The 18,360-nt window shown below is 40.1% G+C and overlaps 1 pseudogene; it reads left to right on the top strand.

The window, feature by feature from the left end:
* The first annotated feature begins 201 nt into the window (after window positions 1–201).
* LOC143685634 (small ribosomal subunit protein uS10m-like) lies at window positions 202–812 on the top strand (annotated as a pseudogene).
* The last annotated feature ends 17,548 nt before the right edge of the window (window positions 813–18,360 follow it).

Raw genomic sequence — 18,360 nt, forward strand, 5'->3', positions numbered from 1 at the left:
GTTGAAGAGACTATTCTTTCTCCATCGAGTGGACATGGCATCCGTGTCAAAAATCAGTTGGCCAGGGCAGTGTGATGGTGGCTCAGTAGCAGAATTCTTACCTGCCATGCCAGAGACCGAGGTTCAATTCCCAGTGCCTGCCCATGCAAAAAAAAAAAAAAAAAAAAAAAAAAAAATTAGTTGGCCAATCAAAACTACAAGATGGGAGCACAAATAATGCTGAGGGCTACGTGCTGCCACGTTTGGCAGGGTTCAGGGAATTTTTCTATAAACACGTCTCAGAGCAGTACAGCCAAGAATGGTGGCTTTCTTCCCAGTACTAAGAAGTGGGTACTGTTTTCACATCTATACATTGATATTCCCAAGGATTTGACTAAGCCTGCAATAACCATTTCTGATGAATCAGACACATTATATAAGCACCTGTCAGTTTTTTGGTAAAAGACCACAATAAGGCTGTTTTGGGACATCGCAACCATTTTGCCATGTTTGCTACTAAAGAACTTGTTTTCTCTATTAAAGTACAGGAGCCTCCAAGGAAAATAGAGCAATTTACTTTTCTCAAATCAGTGCATATTTTCAAGAAGTACAGAATTCAGTATGAAATGAGAGCACTTTACAGATGTTTAGAGTTAGAGCATCTAACAGGAAGCGGAAGTATAGAAGATGTCTACCTGGAATATATTCAGTGAAACTTACCTGAAGGAGTTGCTATGGAAGTTACAGAGTTGCTATTAGAATGGTTACCAGAATACACCAAGGAGCCAATCTGGGAAATGGTACCAGAAGAAAAAGAAGTGAGCAAGTCATAAAGGCTCAAAGAGGCCATTTGTGCCTTGAGTTTGAAATGAGATTGGACCAGATGTGCGTGTCTAAATGGAGATTGTTTCCAGATGAAATAATTTTGAGCCCACCAAACTGCTCTTTTGAGTCCACATGCTGTAATCAGTGGAGAGCAAGGAATTTAACTTCAATGATAGACTAGACTACGGTGAAATAACTATTTATCCGTTCTTTCATATATGCCATTGTTTGAGATCTGATTTTAACAAATGTGAATAAATGATTTGACTACTATGAACTAAAGAAAATTTATATTTTATTTAAAAAAAATCAATTGTCCAAAGATGTGTTGGTTTATATCTGTACTCTTACTTCAGTTTCATTGGTCTCTATGTCTGTCCTTGTGCCAGTACCATACTGTTTTGATTTTGTAGCTTTGCAATGAGTTTTGAAATACAGATGAATAATCCTCCAACTTCATTCTTCTTTTTCAAGATGGTTTTGGCTATTTTGGGTCCCTTGTCCTTCCATATGAATTTATCAGTTGGCTTTTCTCCTTCTGTATAGAAGGCTGTTGGAATTTTGATTGGGATTGAATTGAACCCGTAAAATCCTTTTGGGTAGAATTGATATCTTAATGATATTTAGTCTCCTAATCCATGAGCATGGAATGTCCTTTCATTTATTGAGGTGGTCTTTGATTTCTTTCAGCGATGTTTTATAGTTTTCTGTGTACAAGTTCTTAACATCCATGGTTAAAATTGTCCTAGATATTTGATTTTTAGTTGCTATTATAAATGGATTTTTTCTTGATTTCCTCTCCCAACTGTTCACTACTAGTGCATAGAAAAGTAACTGATATTTGTATGTTGCTATGAGACCATGCCACTTTGCTGAATTTGTTTATTAGTTCTAGTATCTTTGTTGTGGATTTTCAGGATTTTCTATATATGGGATCATGTCATCTACAAATAGGGAAAGGTCTACTTCTTCTTTTTCAATTTGGGTTCCTTTTATTTCTTTTTCTTGCCTAATTGCTCCAGTGAGAAATTCCAGTATAATGTTGAATAACAGTGGTGATAGTGGGCATCCTTGTCTTGTTCCTGATCTCAGAGGGAAAGTTTTCGGTCTTTCCCCATTGAGCATGATGTTAGCTATGGGTTTTTCACAAATGACCTTTATCATGTTGAGAAAGTTTTCTTCTATTCCTAATTTACTGAATGTTTTTTTATCAAGAAGTGGTACTAGATTTTGTCAAATGCATTTTCTGTGTCAATTGAGATAATTGTTTAGATTTTTCCCTTTGTTCTATTAAAGTGATGTATTAGTTAATTGATTTTCTTATGTTGAACCATCCTTGCAGACCTGGGATAAATCCCATTTGTATAATTCTTTTAATGTACTGTTGGATTTGGTTTACTAGTATTTTGTTGAGGATTTTTATATCTATATGTATAAGGGATATTGGTCTGTATTTTGCTTTGGCGGGGTATGTTTTTCCAGCTTTGGTATTAGGGTGGTGTTGGCCCCATACAATGAATTAGGAAGTTGTTCTAGTTTGCTAGCTGCTGGAATGTAATATACCAGAAACGGAACGGCTTTTAAACGGGAGAATTTAATGAGTTGCTAGTTTACGGTTCTAAGGCCAAGAAAATGTCCCAATTAAAACAAGTCTATAGAAATGTCCAATCAAAGGCATCCAGGGAAAGATACCTTGGTTCAAGAAGGCCGATGAAGCTCAGGGTTTCTCTCTCTAGTCAGAAGGCACATAGTGAACACAGTCAGCGTTCCTCTCGCATCTGGAAGGGCACATGATGAACACGGCATCACCTGCTAGCTTCATCTCCTGGCTTCCTGTTTCATGAAGCTCCCCGGGAGGCATTTTCCTTCTTCATCTCCAAAGGTCGCTGGCTGGTGGACTCTGCTTCGTGGTGCTGCTCTCTCCGAATCTCTCATTCTCCAAAATATTTCCTCTTTTATAGGACTCCAATAAACCAATGAAGACCCAGCCAAATGGGTGGAGACATGTTGTCCCCTAATCCAGTTTAACAACCATTCTTGACTAAATCAGATCATCCAGGGAGATGATCTGATTACAGTTTCAAACATACAGTATTGAATAGAGATTATTCTACCTTTATGAAATGGGATTTGTATTAAAACATGGCTTTTCTTAAGGGCATACTTCCTTTCAAGCCAGTACAGAAGTATTCCTTCCTCTTCAATTTTTTGAAGAGTTTGAGCAAGACTGGTGTTAATTTTTGGAAGTGTTGGCAAAATTCAAAAATGAAGCCAACTGATCCTGGGCATTTCTTTGTTGGGAGGTTTTTTTTTTTTTTGTTTTTTTTTTTTATTTTTATTAACGGAAAAAAAAAGAAATTAACACAACATTTAGAAATCATACCATTCTACATATGCACTCAGTAATTCTTAACATCATCACATAGATGCATGATCATTGTTTCTTAGTACATTTGCATCGGTTTAGAGGAACTAGCAACACAACAGAAAAAGATATAAAATGTTAATATAAAGAAAAGAAATAAAAGTAGTAGTAATAGTAAAAAACAACAACAACAAACAAACCAACAAGCAAACAAAAACAAAAAAAACCCTATAGCTCAGATGCAGCTTCATTCAGTATTTTAACATGATTACTTTACAATTAGGTATTATTGTGCTGTCCATTTTTGAGTTTTTGTATCTAGTCCTGTTGCACAGTCTGTATCCCTTCAGCTTCAATTACCCATTGTCTTACCCTGTTTCTAACTCCTGCTGAACTCTGTTACCAATGACATATTTCAAGTTTATTCTCGAATGTCCGTTCACATCAGTGGGACCATACAGTATTTTTCCTTTAGTTTTTGGCTGGATTCACTCAGCATAATATTCTCTAGGTCCATCCATGTTATTACATGGTTCATAAGTTTATCTTGTCTTAAAGCTGCATAATATTCCATTGTATGTATATACCACAGTTTGTTTAGCCACTCTTCTGTTGATGGAGATTTTGGCTGTTTCCATCTCTTTGCAATTGTAAATAACGCTGCTATAAACATTGGTGTGCAAATGTCCGTTTGTGTCTTTGCCCTTAAGTCCTTTGAGTAGATACCTAGCAATGGTATTGCTGGGTCGTATGGCAATTCTATATTCAGCTTTTTGAGGAACCGCCAAACTGCCTTCCACAGTGGTTGCACCCTTTGACATTCCCACCAACAGTGGATAAGTGTGCCTCTTTCTCCGCATCCTCTCCAGCACTTGTCATTTTCTGTTTTGTTGATAATGGCCATTCTGGTGGGTGTGAGATGATATCTCATTGTGGTTTTGATTTGCATTTCTCTAATGGCCAGGGACATTGAGCATCTCTTCATGTGCCTCTTGGCCATCCGTATTTCTTCTTCTGGTAGGTGTCTGTTTAAGTCTTTTTCCCATTTTGTAATTGGGTTGGCTGTCTTTTTGTTGTTGAGTTGAATAATCTCTTTATAAATTCTGGATACTAGACCTTTATCTGATATGTCGTTTCCAAATATTGTCTCCCATTGTGTAGGCTGTCTTTCTACTTTCTTGATGAAGTTCTCTGATGCACAAAAGTGTTTAATTTTGAGGAGCTCCCATTTATTTATTTCCTTCTTCAGTGTTCTTGCTTTAGGTTTAAGGTCCATAAAACCACCTCCAGTTGTAAGATCCATAAGATATCTCCCAACATTTTCCTCTATCTGTTTTATGGTCTTAGACCTAATGTTTAGATCTTTGATCCATTTTGAGTTAACTTTTGTATAGGGTGTGAGAGATGGGTCTTTTTTCATTCTTTTGCATATGGATATCCAGTTCTCTAGGCACCATTTATTGAAGAGACTGCTCTGTCCCAGGTGAGTTGGCTTGACTGCCTTATCAAAGATCAAATGTCCATAGATGAGAGGGTCTATATCTGAGCACTCTATTCGATTCCATTGGTCGATATATCTATCTTTATGCCAATACCATGCTGTTTTGACCACTGTGACTTCATAATATGCCTTAAAGTCAGGTAGCGCGAGACCTCCAGCTTCGTTTTTTTTCCTCAAGATGTTTTTAGCAATTCGGGGCACCCTGTCCTTCCAGATAAATTTGCTTATTGGTTTTTCTATTTCTGAAAAATAAGTTGTTGGGATTTTGATTGGTATTGCATTGAATCTGTAAATCAATTTAGGTAGGATTGACATCTTAACTATATTTAGTCTTCCAATCCATGAACACGGTATGCCCTTCCATCTATTTAGGTCTTCTGTGATTTCTTTTAACAGTTTTTTGTAGTTTTCTTTATATAGGTTTTTTGTCTCTTTGGTTAAATTTATTCCTAGGTATTTTATTCTTTTAGTTGCGATTGTAAATGGGATTCGTTTCTTGATTTCCGCCTCAGCTTGTTCATTACTAGTGTATAGAAAAGCTACAGATTTTTGAATGTTGATCTTGTAGCCTGCTACTTTGCTGTACTCATTTATTAGCTCTAGTAATTTTGTTGTGGATTTTTCTGGGTTTTCTACATATAGTATCATATCGTCTGCAAACAGTGATAGTTTTACTTCTTCCTTTCCAATTTTGATGCCTTGTATTTCTTTTTCTTGCCTAATTGCTCTGGCTAGAACTTCCAACACAATGCTGAATAATAGTGGTGATAGTGGACATCCTTGTCTTGTTCCTGATCTTAGGGGGAAAGTTTTCAATTTTTCCCCATTGAGGATGATATTAGCTGTGGGTTTTTCATATATTCCCTCTATCATTTTAAGGAAGTTCCCTTGTATTCCTATCCTTTGAAGTGTTTTCAACAGGAAAGGATGTTGAATCTTGTCAAATGCCTTCTCTGCATCAATTGAGATGATCATGTGATTTTTCTGCTTTGATTTGTTGATATGCTGTATTACATTAATTGATTTTCTTATGTTGAACCATCCTTGCATACCTGGGATGAATCCTACTTGGTCATGATGTATAATTCTTTTAATGTGCTGTTGGATACGATTTGCTAGAATTTTATTGAGGATTTTTGCATCTGTATTCATTAGAGAGATTGGTCTGTAGTTTTCTTTTTTTGTGATATCTTTGCCTGGTTTTGGTATGAGGGTGATGTTGGCTTCATAGAATGAATTAGGTAGTTTTCCCTCCACTTCGATTATGTTGAAGAGTTTGAGGAGAGTAGGTACTAATTCTTTCTGGAATGCTTGATAGAATTCACATGTGAAGCCGTCTGGTCCTGGACTTTTCTTTTTAGGGAGCTTTTGAATAACTAATTCAATCTCTTTACTTGTGATTGGTTTGTTGAGGTCATCTATTTCTTCTTGAGTCAAAGTTGGTTGTTCATGTCTTTCCAGGAACCTGTCCATTTCTTCTAAATTGTTGTATTTATTAGCGTAAAGTTGTTCATAGTATCCTGTTATTACCTCCTTTATTTCTGTGAGGTCAGTAGTTATGTCTCCTCTTTCATTTCTAATCTTATTTATTTGCATCCTCTCTCTTCTTCTTTTTGTCAATCTTGCTAAGGGCCCATCAATCTTGTTGATTTTCTCATAGAACCAACTTCTGGTCTTATTGATTTTCTCTATTGTTTTCATGTTTTCAATTTCATTTATTTCTGCTCTAATCTTTGTTATTTCTTTCCTTTTGCTTGCTTTGGGATTAGTTTGCTGTTCTTTCTCCAGTTCTTCCAAGTGGACAGTTAATTCCTGCATTTTTGCCTTTTCTTCTTTTCTGATAAAGGCATTTAGGGCAATAAATTTCCCTCTTAGCACTGCCTTTGCTGCGTCCCATAAGTTTTGATATGTTGTATCTTCATTTTCGTTTGCCTCTAGGTATTTACTAATTTCTCTTGCAATTTCTTCTTTGACCCACTTGTTGTTTAAGAGTGTGTTGTTGAGCCTCCATGTATTTATGAATTTTCTGGCCCTCCGCCTATTATTGATTTCCAACTTCATTCCTTTATGATCCGAGAAAGTGTTGTGTATGATTTCAATATTTTTAAATTTGTTAAGACTTGCTTTGTGACCCAGCATATGGTCTATCTTTGAGAATGATCCATGAGCACTTGAAAAAAAGGTGTATCCTGCTGTTGTGGGATGTAATGTCCTATAAATGTCTGTTAAGTCAAGTTCATTTATAGTAATATTCAGGTTCTCTATTTCTTTATTGATCCTCTGTGTAGATGTTCTGTCCATTGATGAGAGTGGTGAATTGAAGTCTCCAACTATTATGGTATATGTGTCTATTTCCCTCTTCATTGTTTGCAGTGTATTCCTCACGTATTTTGGGGCATTCTGGTTCGGTGCATAAATATTTATGATTGTTATGTCTTCTTGCTTAATTGTTCCTTTTAATAATATATAGTGTCCTTCTTTGTCTCTTTTAACTGTTTTACATTTGAAGTCTAATTTGTTGGATATTAGTATAGCCACTCCTGCTCTTTTCTGGTTGCTGTTTGCATGAAATATCTTTTCCCAACCTTTCACTTTCAACCTATATTTATCTTTGGGTCTAAGATGTGTTTCCTGTAGACAGCATATAGAAGGATCCTGTTTTTTAATCCACTCTGCCAGTCTATGTCTTTTAATTGGGGAATTCAGTCCATTGACATTTAGAGTTATTACTGTTTGGATAATATTTTCCTCTACCATTTTGCCTTTTGTATTATATATATCATATCTGACTTTCCTTCTTTCTACACTTTTCTCCATGTCTCTCTCTTCTGTCTTTTTGTATCTGACTCTAGTGCTTCCTTTAGTATTTCTTGCAGAGCTGGTCTCTTGGTCACAAATTCTCTTAGTGACTTTTTGTCTGAGAATGTTTTAATTTCTCCCTCATTTTTGAAGGACAATTTTGCTGGATATAGGAGTCTTGGCTGGCAGTTTTTCTCTTTTAGTAACTTAAATATATCATCCCACTGTCTTCTAGCTTCCATGGTTTCTGCTGAGAAATCTACACATAGTCTTATTGGGTTTCCCTTGTATGTGACGGATTGTTTTTCTCTCGCTGCCTTCAAGATCCTCTCTTTCTCTTTGACCTCTGACATTCTAACTAGTAAGTGTCTTGGGGAACGCCTATTTGTGTCTAATCTCTTTGGGGTGCGCTGCACTTCTTGGATCTGTAATTTTAGGTCTTTCATAAGAGTTGGGAAATTTTCAGTGATAATTTCTTCCATTAGTTTTTCTCCTCCTTTTCCCTTCTCTTCTCCTTCTGGGATACCCACTACACGTATATTTGTACGGTTCACATTGTCCTTGAGTTCCCTGATACCTTGTTCAAATTTTTCCATTCTTTTCCGGATAGTTTCTGTTTCTTTTTGGAATTCAGATGTTTCATCCTCCAAATCACTAATTCTATCTTCTGTTTCTTTAAATCTGTCATTGTAGGTATCCATTGTTTTTTCCATCTTTTCTACTTTATCTTTCACTTCCATAAGTTCTGTGATTTGTTTTTTCAGTTTTTCTATTTCTTCTTTTTGTTCAGCCCATGTCTTCTTCATGTCCTCCCTCAATTTATCGATTTCATTTTTGAAGAGGTTTTCCATTTCTGTTCGTATATTCAGCATTAGTTGTTTCAGCTCCTGTATCTCATTTGAACTATTGGTTTCTTCGTTTGACTGGGCCATATGTTCAATTTTCTGAGCGTGATCCGTTATCTTCTGCTGGCGTCTGGGCATTTAGTCAGATTTCCCCGGGTGTTTGACCCCACAGCTTGAAAGATTTTTCTGCGCAATCTCTGGGTTCTGTTCTTCCTATCCTGCCCAGTAGATGGCGCTCGTGGCACACGCCTGTCTGTGGGTTCCACCAGCGAAAGTTGCTGTGGGTCCCTCAACTCTGGAAAACTCTCGCCGCAGGGGAGGTTCGGCAACCGAAGCGTCTTGGAAGAATGCCAGCCGGCCCGGGGTTCCAAACGCGGGGAGGGTCGCCGGCCGTCGCAGCACAGGAGAGCGTCCGGCCAAATTAGCCAGTCGGCCCGGGGCACCAAGCGTGGTGGGAGGGCGCCAGCTGTCGCAGCGCGGGAGAGTACACTGTTCCCAGCCGACGGGGGAGTCACGTGTTTGGAAGGGATCCCCCGGTCACTGTTCTCCGCAGTCTGGGGATTTCCGACCCAACTATCTCAGTTGTTCCGGGGGGCCTCGTGTGGTGGGGGCACCAGCCGCCGCGGCCTAAGGGGACCGCCTGTCCAATTCTACCAGCTGTCCCAGGAAGGTGGAAGGGAGGGACTCCGGTCGCTTGCCGTCCCACCCAGGAAAGCCCGTGCCCCTTGGTGATCTCACCGGAGCTGGTTCTCCCAGATAGTCAGCCGTTCCAGGATGGGGTACGCTGTCCCTTTGATCTCCGTCGTGGCTCCGGGAGCTGCTCTGTATTATCTCCACTCCCCCAGTAGCTGTTCTGGAGGAGGAAAGGTGAGGGCGGCAAGGCTGTCGAGGCTGGTGGCGGAGGAGCTCGGTGAAGGCGGGGGAAGAGGGCACCGTGGTGGTTGGAGAGCAGCCGGAGCAGGAGGGGGAAGAGAGGGGAGAAGGAGGTCGGGCGGCTCGGCTGCTGCGGGGCTTGGGCGCCGCGCGGCGGGCCGGCGGAGGAAGAGAGGGGAGAAGGAGGTCGGGAGGCTCGGCTGCTGCGGGGCTTGGGCGCCGCGCGGCGGGCCGGCGGAGGAAGAGAGGGGAGAAGGAGGTCGGGCGGCTCGGCTGCTGCGGGGCTTGGGCGCCGCGTGTTGGGAGGTTTTTGATTACTGTTTCAATCTCTTGTTATTGGACTATTGAGAGCTTGTATTTCTTCTTGCCTCAGTGTAGGTAATTTGTGGATTTCTAGGAATTTGTCCATTTCATCTGGTGTGCTGGTTTGAAACTATTATGCACCCCAGAAAAGCCATGTGGTTCTAATCCACTCTTGTGGGGGCAGACCTATTGTTGGATGGGATCTTTTGATTAGGTTGTTTCCATGGAGGTGTGACCCACCCAATAATTGTGGGCGGGACCTTTTATTTAAATGGAGATGTGACCTCAGCCATTCAGGGTGGGCCTTAGTCCTTTTACTGGAGCCCTGTATGAAGAGAATAAAAGGCAGAAAACATAGAGCTCAGAGCCAACACAGAGGTCAGAGAGTGGAAACAAGAGACACGGATGCTTGGAAATCAGAAGAAAGGCACCCCGGGAGATGCCAGAAGCTAAGAGAGCTATGTGAAACCAGAAGTCGGGAGAGAGGGACAGCAAATATCGCCATGTGCCTTCCCATGTGACAGAGAAACCCAAACACGATTGACCTTTCATGAGTGAAGGTATCCGCCTATTGATGCCTAAATTTGGACAATTTCATGGCCTTAGAACTGTACATTTGTAACCTAATAAATCCGCTTTGTAAAAGCCAATCTATTTTTGATATATTGCATTCCAGCACCTTTAGCAAACTGAAACATCTACCTAATTTCTTGGGGTACAGTTCATAGTATTCTTTTATAATCCTTTTTATTTTTGTGGGGTTCATAGTAATGACCCCCCTTTTATTTCTGATTTTAGTTATTTGCATCCTCTCTGTTTTTCTTTTTCAGTCTAGCAAAGGTTTGTCAATTTTATTGATGCTTTCAAAGAACCAACTTTTGATTTTGTTGATTCTCGCTATTGTTTTTATGTTTTCAATTTTGTTTAACTTCATTCTAATCCTTCCACCTGCTTTGGGTTTGGTTTGCTCTTCTTTTTCATTCCTTATGGTGTGAGGTTAGGTTTTTGATTGGATATCTTTTTTCTTTTTTGATATAAGCATACTATACATTTCTTTCTCAGTACTGCCTTTGCTGCATCCCACAAATTTGGTATGTTGTGTTTTCATTTTCATTGACCTCAAGATATTTCCTAATTTCCCTTGTAATTTCTTCTTTGACCCCGTTGGTTGTTTAAGTGCACTTTTTAATTTCCACATATTTTTGGATTTTCCAATTCTTCCTCTGTTATTAATTGCTAGCTTCATTCCATGTAGTTGAAGAAGATTCATAGTATAATTTCAGTATTTTAAAACTTATTTAATTTTTAAAAATATTTATTTAGTCATTGAAATTAAAAAAAATTATTGATACTTGTTTTGTGATCTAACATATGGTTTATCATGGAGAATGACCCATGTACGTGAGAGAAGAATGTGGAGTCTGTTGTTGGATGAAGTATTCTGTATGTCTTTTAGGTCTAGTTGGTTTATGGTATCATTCAAATCTTCTATTTCCTTATTGATCTTCTGTCTAGATGTTCAGTTTTGTCTGGTTTTGAACTTCATATAAATTGATTCATCCAGTAGACCCTGTTCTGTGTCTTTCTTCCTTCAGAATCATGTCTCTGAGCCCCAGCTGTGTGGTTGGCTGAGGCAATAGCTTGCCCTTTTTACATTGTGCCTGGTATTCAAATGCATGAACATACCAAAATGTATTTGTAGACATTTGAGTTGTTTCCAGTTTGGGGCTATTAAAAGTAGTGCTGGAAAAAAGAAAGTAGTGCTGCTGTGAACAGTGCTGTATGTATTTGCTGGTGGACACATGAACACATTTCTGTTGGGCATGCACCTGAGGAGAAATTGCTTGGTCATAGGATTCCCCCCTTTATTACTATTTACTCAGAATCTTTTAACATGCCCACTTTTATGTAAAATTTTATTGTGTATGTTCTAGAAAAGTGCACAACTTCTGAGTGAATAGCTATATGAATTTTCACAAAGTGAACACACCTGTGTAACAAGCACCCAAAATGAGAAACGAAATATTGCTAGAACCCCAGAAGCCCCTACAAGCCCCCTTCTGGTTTCAACCCCCTTCTACCTATTACTGCTTTCCTACTCCCAACACCAAAGAGCAATTTTATGTTTTTAAATAGTCTTTGTTTTTGGCTTCTTGCATTCAGCATTGCTTGTGATAGTAATTCATGTTGCATATAGCAGTGTTTTGTTGTTTTTCATTACTGTATAATATTTCATGGTATGAATATACCACAATTAATTGGTCTACTCTTGTTGCGTGGCTATTACAAAGAGTACTACCCTGAAAAATCTGGTACATGTCTTTGCTGTACACATGTATACATTTCTAGAAGTGAAACTGCTTATTTCCAATATTGTAAACTTAATAAATTCATTTGAAAATGAAACTTCATGTCACAGGAGTAGTAGGGAAATCAGAATCATTTGCAATGAGAAAAAGGTAACTGTTGTGGTTAGTTAGTATTGTGTCCTTCCATGTGGTAATTAGGTTCAGGTGTCAACTTGATGGGTGATGGTGCCTAGTTCTGTTGCTTTGGACTGGAGTCATTTGTATGTGAAACTCATCTATGGCTGATTGCATCTGAAGTCAGCTAAGGGGAGTGCCTTCCTCAATGAGTGATGTCTAATTTAATTCATAGGAAGCTTAAAAGAGAGAGCTCAGTGCATCACAGCCTAAGCAGCTCAGCATACCTCATCTCAGCACTTGCAGCTCAACCCAGACCTTTGAGGATGCAGAAAGGAATTACCCTGGGGAAAGCTGTTGGAATCCAGAAGCCTAGAGAGAAGGCCAGGAGAGATCACCCTGTGACTTCCTGCGTAAGAGAGAACCTCAGATGAAAGTTAGCTGCCTTTCCTGGGAAGAACGATACGTTTTTAACTAAATAAATCCCCTTTTATTAAAAGCCCATCCAACGGCTATGGTATGTATGAGATTTTTATTTTTCGTTTCTTTTTCTGGAGTGATGCAGATGTTCTAAAAAAATTATCATGGTAATGGATAAATAACCATGTGATGATGTTGTGAGCCATCAATTGTACACAATGTATGAAATGTTTATATACTAAGAATGTTTGTAATGTAAAGATTTATCAATAAAAATATTTTAAAAAAAAGAACAAAGTTGGAGGAGTCACACTTCCCGGTTTTAAAATTTATTACAAAGCTACAGTAATCAAAACAGTGTGTGGTACTGGCACAAGGACAGTCATATAGATCAGTGGAATCAAAATGAGAGTTCAGAGATAAACCCACACATCTATGGCCAATTGACCTTTGAGAAGAGTGCCCCAAATTCACTCTATGGGAAAAGAATTGTCTCCTCAACAAATAGTGCTGGGGAAAATGGATATGCACATGCAAAAGAATGAAAGTGAACTTCTATCTCACACCATATACAAAAATTAATTCTTAATGGAGCAATGACATAAATAGGAGAGCTAAAACCATAAAATTCATGGAAGAAAAACTTAGAGAAAATCTTCAGAACCTTGTTTAGGCAATGAATTCTTAGATAAGACAGCAAAAGCATGAGCAACAAAATTAAAAATAGGTTAATTGGACTTTGTCAAATTTAAAAACATTTGCACACTAAAGAACACTATTAAGAAAGTGAAAAGACCCCCTACACAATTGGAGAAAATATTTGGAAATCAAATATCTGATAAAGGGGCTGACTATCCGGAATATATAGAGAAACTCTACAACTCAACAACAACAACAACCCAATTAAAGCAGAGCCAAAAGATTGGAATAGACATTTCTCCAAAGAAGATATCAAATGGCCACTAAACACATGAAAAGATACTCAATATCATTAAGCATTAGGAAAATACCATGAGATACCATTTCACACCCTCTAGAATATGGCTACTAGTAAAGAAAAATGGAAAATAACAAGCGTTGGAGAGGATATGGAGAAATAGGAACCCTTGTACACTGTTGGTGGGAACGTAAAATGGTGCAGTGACTTTGGAAAAGTTTGATAGTTCCTCAAAAAGCCACACATATAATTACCATTTGACCCAGCAATTCCAGTTCTGGATATACACGCCAAAGAATTGAAAACAGGGACTCAAACAGATGTTTGTATACCAATGTTCATTGCAGTGTATTCACAATACCCAAATAGTGGGAGCAACCCAAGTGTCCACCAGTGGGTGAAAGGATAAATAAAATGCGGTATGTCCAATGGAATATTATTCAGCCATAAAAAGGAATGAAGTTCTGATACATGCTACAGTGAATATGGATAACCTTGAAGATATCATATTGAGTGAAATAAGCCAGACTCAAACTGACAGATATTTTGTGGTTCCATTTATGCAAAATAACTAGAATATGCAAATTTATAAATACCAGAAGTAGAGTACAGGTTACCAGGGAGGGTGGGGAGGGAGTTAATGCATCATGGCTGCAAGATATTTGTTGGAGATCATGGAAAGGGTCAGTTAAGGATGTTAGTGATGGTAGCACAACTTCGTGGATGTGATTAATGCCATTGAGTTGTATGCTGAGGAGTGATTGAAATGGGAAATTTTATGTTGTACGTTTTACCACATTTGTTTTAAAAGACAGAAACTAGAATACAGAGACATGTAATACATGATCCTGGAGAAAATGTGCCACATGATTAGAACAATCAAAATACTCCGAATATACACAATATGTTTTTTATCAATACTAAATTTCTTGAACTTATTAATTGTACATAATGTGATTACATAGATGAATATCTTTGTTCTTAGGAAAGATACAGGAAGTATTAGATGGTAAAGGAATATGACATGCTACTCTCAAATATTTAGAATATATATTAAAAATTAGATAGATTAAATAGAATAGATAAATAGAATTATATAATAAATGTGGCAAAATGTTAAAAGTTGGTAAATCTTGGTATCTGGGTAGGTGGTATATTAGAGTTCTCTGTATTATTTTTGTATTATGTTTGCAACTTTTCTGTGAGTTTGAAATTATTTTAAAATAAAATGTTTTAAAAATACAACACTACTCATATACTCCTCCCACTTTTACACCTTCCTGGAGATGTCACATGGACATGCTGGTGATCCTGTGGCCAGGCAGACAAAGGCATCACAAAGGGAGCCTGGTTCTTGTATGTCTGAGTGGAGCAGAGTAGCCGTCCTGCCCACTTGCTGTGTGAGAATGAGGTCAGCCTTTCTGTCTTTAGGCCAGTGGTCTTTGTCACAGCATCTCAGCTTTTTGCCATAACTAGCATTAAGGTAAAGTCTAGGTGAGTAGAGGCAGAGGGGAAAATCACATGACTCCTCAGGGCTGAGTTCTGAGGGTCTCTACAGACTAGTTGCTGCTCCTCTTGTGAGGAATCCATCCCCTCTCCCTAGGTGATGGCTATTAGTCCATTCAAATGGAAGGTCCCTATCCAAAAAAATAAAATAATAAACAAATTAAAACAAAAAGGGAAATAAAGGAGGGAGGAAAAGGGAAGGGAAGGAAAACAAGCCAAAGAAGGAACCCTAGGGTCACAGAGCTATAAGAGGCTTTAGGGGTGGTCGTGTCCTCCTCCAGCCCTCCCCACCCCCTCTCCCCCATTATCCCATTTTGTGGAGGAAGAATTCGAGTCTAAGGGAGATATAGTTGAAGCATAACAGTTTGAGGTTGAGGACAGGCTGGCTGATGAGGGCATGCATGTTGCTGGCCATGGTCCTGAAACAATTCGCTCTCCAAATCATGCATATCTCGCCTGCTCTGGAACAGTGGTGATTCTTGCTCATTCTCTTCCAATAATAGTGAACCAAGAGAGGGTGGTGGATCAGAGGAGGTGCCAGAAAACAAGAATGGCACATGGACACAAGTTCTAGAGAGGCATGGCTGTGACACTGTGACAGATCGTCAGGGAGAAAAAGAGACTTGTTTTGACATTGTTTTCAAATAACTGCAGTTACCTGGAAAGAAACTAACCACTACTAACTCTAGCCTAGACATAAAATGACTGAAGAAAAGTAAGAAATGTGTGTCTCAAGTGATGCAAAGCTGTGCATATGTCAACATGAGAAAACTAATTCATGGGGGAGTGCCAAATCCAAGTGGGAGGGGTTGATTGTAGTTATTCTTTGTTTTTCTTTTCTAGCCTATTGAAAAATTTGTAGTTTTTACACTGTCACAGAGCAGTCAAAACTGTTATTATCTTTCACAATGTTGACAGCTAATTTCATGTACTTTAAGTAGTTCTATCCCGCTTTAGACAATTTGAACAATTTACTTTTTCCTGGGAAAAAGTAAGAAGAAGGACTACACACAACTCCACTTTCCACTAAACTTTTGTAGAGAGAGTAAGCCATACAGCTGGCATTTTTTGAACACTTCTGTACGTTGTTATGAATAAGAGAACTGATTTATTTTTCCTAATGACTCAGGGAGTACCGCAGATGAGGAAACGGAGTGTCAGAAGCACAAGTAACTGGTCCATGTCACCAGCTGGTAAAGGCAGGGTTAGAATTTGAACCAGGTCATCTGACTCCAGAGCCAGCATTCTCAGCCCTTAGCTAGATTGGCTCTCGGAATCTTACTTGGCAATAGCAGAGCCAGACTCATGCTTCCTGGTTTTCAGAGTAGAACCCTTTCCTATCTGCCATCTCCATGGAGGCACATCACAGAACTGGGTAGCATTTGAGAAGGGAGATGTGATGGTAAGGAGTTCTGCAAATCTCTGCAATCTAGGCACAGAGTTGTATTTAGAGGGGCCCATGGGGAGGGGAAAGCAGGCTCCAACTGACCCCCCAGTTTCCTTCATGCCTCAGGGAACTCTGACCAGGGAGAGGATCCAATTTCCAGGCCTGGTTGAAACTGGAGCTGGGCTGCCCCCTCCTCCCTGCCTCCTGTGTCCCTCCTTCGTGTGTGCTGATGTGGAATAGGCCGAGGGCACAACGGGAAGCATTGTTTCTGCCCCCACCTCGTACGACCCGGCTCCCATCGGAGCGTGGAGGAGTTTGTCTAACTTTCCTGGGGTTAAAAGCAGGTCAGCACAGGGCTGAGCCCAAGCTACTCTCCCAGCAAAGGGAGCCTCAGGCTAAGCCAGGCAGCCCCGTGGGAACAGCAGCGCATACCTGCTGCCCATGCCCTGAGACGAGAGGGCAGCCCCCAAATCCCCCAGCTGCCCTTCTCCCGGCCTGGGTGATGGGCACAGCAGCAGATCACAGAAGCCAGAACCAACGAAGAACCTGGAGCTCAGTGCCCATATTAGATAGAAGGGCAGACTCAGGCCCAGAGAAGAGAGGAGAGAACATGAATCGTGCATCTTATTGCCTGCCATTCACTCAACAAACACTTGTGGAATGTTAAGTAAAGACACTACCCTATCAGGTTCATTTTGTTTCTCATTCAGATTGGCACTCTGGTACTTGACAGTAGAGGAAACAGGGGCTCAGAGAGGGAATGAAACCTATCTAAGGTCACACAGCTGGTCTCAGACAGGTTTGCTGACTACCAGCTCTAGACTCTCTCCTATACGAATATGCAAACGTGAATATATATATATACAGTGCAAAGAAAGTCAGATGGAGGAGGGGCTCCTAAGAAGTAATCTGATCCCTTCCCATCTCCTGGCAAGTGATATGACAGAGTCAATTCCATTGAACAATTTATTTAGTAGGTAGGGCACTTAACTGATTTTCTTCTTCTGGGAAGATTTCCAGGAATCAGCAGGCTTCTGTGTTGGGAAGTTAGTTCTCATAAAAATCTTTCCTCCTTTAATTCAAGCCATTTTCCTACTTGTAGTATACAAGCCATGAAGGTAATTTGTGTTTCAAGCAAAGTTCTTCCCCATCACCGGACGTGTGAAGCTAGAATAGGGTCATGAACGTGGTAGCACCAAGTTGCATTCACAGGCCAGCACCTGGTTAAGAGTCAGAGCTCAACAGAAACTGTGAAATGGATGAAAATGTACATAAAATCCAACATTTAAGTAGTCTTTCAAGGGTTTACAGAGGATATTTATATATACACTCTCTTTCAGTCCACAAAGCAATCCTGGGAGGTAGATGTTTTCTCTCTATTTCACAGATGAGAAAAATGGAGGCTAAGAGAGTCAAAGTGGGTTGCTTAGGACCCCAGAGCTCATGGGCAGCAGAGCTGAGATTCGAGCCCAGGCCTCCTGACTGGGCAAGTGCTCCTTCTATGAAGAGTGTTATTCAGGTAGATGCACCTGGTACTGGTAGGCCAGTATAATATACTGAGAGTGGCAGGTGTATTCTCCGGCATTTTTGCAGGGAAGAAAATGCTCGGTTGGGCTGGAAGTCCAGTTTCTTCTGCCTCTGGATTGGGCGTCCTCTGCAGAAGTGGAGGAGGGACTCCATCCGGAAGATGTGTTGGGAGGGAGAGTGAGTTCATGGCTTGGGTTAATGATCCCTGCAGCCCACATCACTGGGTAGTGGGAACAGGTGGCCAAGGCTGAGGTGACCATCCGAGGAAAGGGGCTGGCCGAGTCAGGAAGGATGGCCTGGAAGGGTGGGTTGGTGCATGAGCTGCAGTTCAGGCATCAATTTTGCAGGTACAGACAACTTTTACATAGTCACTCCGCCCCTAGGAAGCCAGGTATAGGTATCTTATCCCACTGTGCCCACTTTAGTTAAGACCCTCATCTATACTCACCCAGACCTTTACAACTGCCTCCCAGCTGGTCCCTTGCCCTCATTCTCTCCCAGCCCCAAACCTTTTCCTCACTGCTGGCAGAGCTGGGTTTGTACCTCCCAGCTGGTCTTGGACAAGCTATTTAAGGGCAAAGACTCAGTTTCCTCAGATGCAAAACTGGGAGAATAATCCCTATTGCGCAGGGTTGCTGTAAGCATTAAGGTGGTAGATCTAAAGCACTGG

Source organism: Tamandua tetradactyla, chromosome 6 (assembly GCF_023851605.1).
Source record: "Tamandua tetradactyla isolate mTamTet1 chromosome 6, mTamTet1.pri, whole genome shotgun sequence".
In the NCBI taxonomy this organism is placed as follows: Eukaryota; Metazoa; Chordata; class Mammalia; order Pilosa; family Myrmecophagidae; genus Tamandua; species Tamandua tetradactyla.